The 4,546-nt window shown below is 47.1% G+C and overlaps 1 pseudogene; it reads left to right on the forward strand.

The window, feature by feature from the left end:
* The first annotated feature begins 280 nt into the window (after positions 1-280).
* On the forward strand, positions 281-601 carry LOC112128777 (glutaredoxin-1-like; annotated as a pseudogene).
* Positions 602-4,546: the final 3,945 nt, after the last annotated feature.

Genomic DNA, 4,546 nt, shown 5'->3' on the forward strand with positions numbered 1-4,546 from the left:
GTGTGAACCTGGGAGGCAGAACTTACAGTGAGCCAAGATGGCGCCACTGCCCTCCAGCCTGGGCGACAGTGTGAGACTCCATCTCAAAAAATTATATATATACATGTTGAGCCTTCCCTCAACTTATAGGGCAGTTGCCTGCCTGGAAATTTCAGTAAACGTTACAATTGTGCAAAAACAAAGAGTGTGTTTATTTGTAAAACAAGACTTAGGTTCGGCTCAATACCCATGCAATACCTGCAACTGAGGATTCTTCCCGGGGAGACCGCAGCTTGTTGGCATGGCTCAAGAGTGTGTGAACTGCAAAATCCAGCCTGGGAAGGTGGTTGTGTTCATCAAGCCCACCTGCCCATTCTGCAGGAGGACCCAAGAGATCCTTAGTCAATTGCCCATCATAAAAGGGCTTCTGGAATTTGTCAACATCACAGCCACCAGCCACACTAACGAGATTCAAGATTATTAGGAACAGCTCACCGGAGCAAGATTGGGGCCTCGAGTCTTTATCGGTAAAGATTGTAGAGGCGGATGCAATGATCTAGTCACTGTGCAATAGAGTGGGGAACTGCTGACACAGCTAAAGCAGATTGGAGTTTTGCAGTAACCACAGAGCAGGCCACGTGCTGACTTTCCTCCTCAAGAGCTGGATGGCATTGCATGTGATGACAGCACTTCCTGGTGGATGAATTTGAGGGGTACAAACAGCTTTTTTCTTCTTTTGCCTCGGTATTTAAAAGTGGATCAACTTGCTCTTGACCACGGGGCCAAGAAGGTTGACAGACCATCTTGGTTTTCTTCTTGATGTGCTCTTTGGTTTTCAGAAGACTGTGACAAGTTCTGGCCTAGGATTTGCTCACTCACCCTCAATTGTTCTTTCTCTTTGGCACGTGTTTCTTACTGTTCTCCATGTGTTGGCATGCCTCTGCCTCTAAGCCACTGTTTTTCAACTATGTTTCTACAGACTCCTTCTCCACAATGATGAATTCATAGCTGGTTTTCTGCTACTGCCCATTAGCTGAAATCATTTTTCCACTTGACTTTATGGAGTTGGTGTTATGAAATCAGTGGGTATTTTGAATGTGTTCTTTCAAACTACTGCATCTCTCTGGAGACTCAACCCCACACCATCCCATCCCACCTTGAGAATCACTGCTCTGAACCAGTGTTGTCCACCTTGTCCTCTCACAGATCTCATAGGAAATGTTCAACAATTCTGTGAAAGGTCTCAGGACTCAACTGGAGAAATCATATGAAAAGTTAAGCATAGTTGGTCTTGCTGTCATATGGATCAGAGGCACAAGTGCAGAGGCTGTGGTCATGTGGAACACTCTGTTATTTAAGATGGCCATCCAGATAATCCTGAACACTGTGTATTTATTTGATTTAGAGTACCAGCAAAAATTAAAGCACAAAATGTAAAACATCTGAGAAAACTTACAGCCCCCTACCCTAAGAGTGTATCTGTGAAAGTGCCTCCAATGCTTTGAAAACTTAAGAATCCCTTGGGCCAGGCACGGTGGCTCACGCCTGTAATCCCAGCACTGTGGGAGGCCGAGGCAGGCAGATCACGAGGTCAGGAGATCGAGACCATCCTGGCTAACACGGTGAAACCCTGTCTCTACTAAAAATACAAAAATATTAGCCGGGCGTGGTGGCGGGCTCCTGTAGTCGCAGCTACTCGGAAGGCTGAGGCAGGAGCATGGCGTGAACCCGGGAGGCGGAGCTTGCAGTGAGCCAAGATTGCGCCACTGCTCTCCAGCCTGGGCGACAGAGCAAGACTCTGTCTCAAAAAAAAAAAAGAATCCCTTATGAAGTTTGCCTCCTTCTAGATTTGTAAGATTATTAATTTCCTTCTTCAGTCTCTAGTGAGAATGTTTCTTTTCTAATAAAACCTATAGATGAAAAAAAAGAATTAGGTTCTAGGCTCAGATAAATGCAGACATGTATACATAAATATCCAGTGAGACATTTGGAAGTTGTACAGGATGCAGGATTTCCTTTTCTTTCCTTTTTTTTTTTTTTTTTTTTGAGGCGGAGTCTTGCTCTGACACCCAGGCTGGAGTGCAGTGGTGTGATTCGGCTCAGTGCAAGCTCCACCTCCCAGGTTCACGCTATTCTCCTGCCTCAGCCTCGCGAGTAGCTGGGACTACAGGCGCCCGCCACCACGCCCGGCTAATTTTTTTGTATTTTTTAGTAGAGACGGGGTTTCACCATGTTAGCCAGGATGGTCTCGATCTCCTGACCTCGTGATCCGCCCACCTTGGCCTCCCAAAGTGCTGAGATTACAGGCGTGAGCCGCCGCGCCTGGCCCCCTTTTTTTTTTTTTTTTTTTTTTTTGAGAAAGGACTTGCTCTGTCACCCAGGCTGGAGTGCAGTCGTGCAATCACGGCTCACTGTAGCCTCAATCTCCCGGGCTCAGGTGATCCTCCCACTTCAACCTCCCGAGCAGCTGAGACCACAGGCATGCACTACCACGACGAGCTAATTTTTGTATTTTTTGTAGAGACAGGATTTCACCATTTGCCCAGGCTGGTCTCGAAATCCGAGACTCAAGTGATCCATCTGCCTCAGCCTCCCAAAGTGCTGGGATTATAGGCGTGAACCACCTCACCTGGCCGGGATATTTATTTAATGTGCTGGACATGTAACAGCCCTACCCCCTCCACACTAAATGCCAATCATTGTGACAGCCAAACTACCTGTCCAACTCATATTTCCTGAATGCCCTGTAGGGGCAGCATTGCCCCTGTTGAGAACTGTCTTCAAGGAACCCAGAGGTGTGCTACTACAGCTTTAATATGCGTGCAGATTACCAGCAAGACCGTATAAAAATTCACCTGAGCCGGTGCAGTGGCTCATGCCTGTAATCCCAGCACTTTGGGAGGCCAAGATGGGTGGATCACTTGAGGTCAGAAGTTCAAGACCAGCCTTGCCAACATGGTAAAACCCCGTCTCTACTAAAAATACAAAAATTAGCAAGGCGTGGTGGCAGGCACCTGTAATCCCAGCTACCCGGGAGGCAGAAGTTGCAGTGAGTCAACATCGTGCCACAGCACTCCAGCCTGGGCGACGGAGTAAGCATCTGATTCAGGAGCTCTGGAGTGGGCCCAGGATTTTGCATTCCAGGTGATGCCACTACTGCTAGTCTGGGGCCACACTTTGAGTAGCAAGGACTTAAGGAGTCACATAGTGCCTCCTGAGCTTAGTGTCTGTGGATTCAAGGCATGTCTTTCTAAAGGGGCATGTCTTTGAGAACCACATACTATTGAATCTCCTGGGGTACTTACCAAATATGCATATCCCTGGCCAAGTACAGTGGCTCACACCTGTAATCCCAGCACTTTGGGAAGCCAAGGCGGGCAGATCACCTGAGGTCAGGAGTTTGAGACCAGCCTGGCCAACATGGTGAAACCCCGTCTCTACTAAAAATACAAAAATTAGCTGGACGTGGTGGCAGGTGCCTGTAATCCCAGCTACTCAGGAGGCTGAGGCAGGAGAATCACTTGAACTCGGGAGGCAGAGTGTGCAGTGAGCTGAGATGGCGCCATTGTACTCCAGCCTGGACGACAAGAGCAGGACTTTTGTCTCAAAAAAAAAAAAAAAAAATCCCTGAGTCTCTGAGTCTCACTCTGAACCCCCTGACCAGGAACTCCCTGCATTAGCCTATTAATACTTAATTCCCTGAGTGTTGCCTTAAAGCCACTAAGTTGAGAACCCCAACTTCATTTCTAGACATCTCCAGATCTTGTGGATCTTTGCAAAACAAAGCTCTAGTTCTCCGTCCAAATCTCAGATTCTGTGCAAGTCAAGAAACTGCCCTGGGGTGTCAGATAGAGTATGGTGAGTTGGCCACCACTGAGGTTCTGGAAATTTTCTATTTATTGACTGGGTATTAGTTACAAAGATGCTCAAGCCATTTATACATTTATTCACTTTTTTCCCCGAATGTGTTACCTTTCATATATACACAGAGAAGAGGACCTCTCCTTATTGGCTCTAGGAGATGTGGTTGATTAGCTCAAGGAAAGAATGAGGGGAATTGTTAGTTGCTACTCAAGCCCAATTATTTCCCAGCTGTGCCCTTTTTCTGTGAATTTCATTGATTCTAGTCTGGCAGTGGGAGAGGACAGTATGGAAGACAGTGAAATGTTCGCTTTTGTTGTCCTGAGACCAAGCAGAAAGATGTTGACCTGCACTTATTTGGAGAAGGTTATCTGGGGTATCTGGAGAAGGGGCTGAGCCCTTTTGTCTCTAGATGCAGAATGTCCCTCTCTGTGACATCACTGCCCCAGATGGCTTGGCCACAACAATAAAGCCACTTTCCCTCTGTGCAGGCAGTTGCTTATCATAGAGTATTACAGCTAAACCTTCTCTTGTGACTATTTTTTACCTAAATAAATAAGGTGACTGATTTCTTCAGGTGAATCGACTTCTTTAGTAATTTTCTGGCCCCACCCCTTCCACGCATCCCTCACAGGTGGGTCATTGGGCCACACTCCAGGCTCTTAAGAGAGAATCCACTCCTCCTGGGGAGTCTAAGGATCCTAGG

The sequence above is a fragment of the Pongo abelii genome, chromosome 15, assembly GCF_028885655.2.
Source record: "Pongo abelii isolate AG06213 chromosome 15, NHGRI_mPonAbe1-v2.0_pri, whole genome shotgun sequence".
Classification (NCBI taxonomy): Eukaryota; Metazoa; Chordata; class Mammalia; order Primates; family Hominidae; genus Pongo; species Pongo abelii.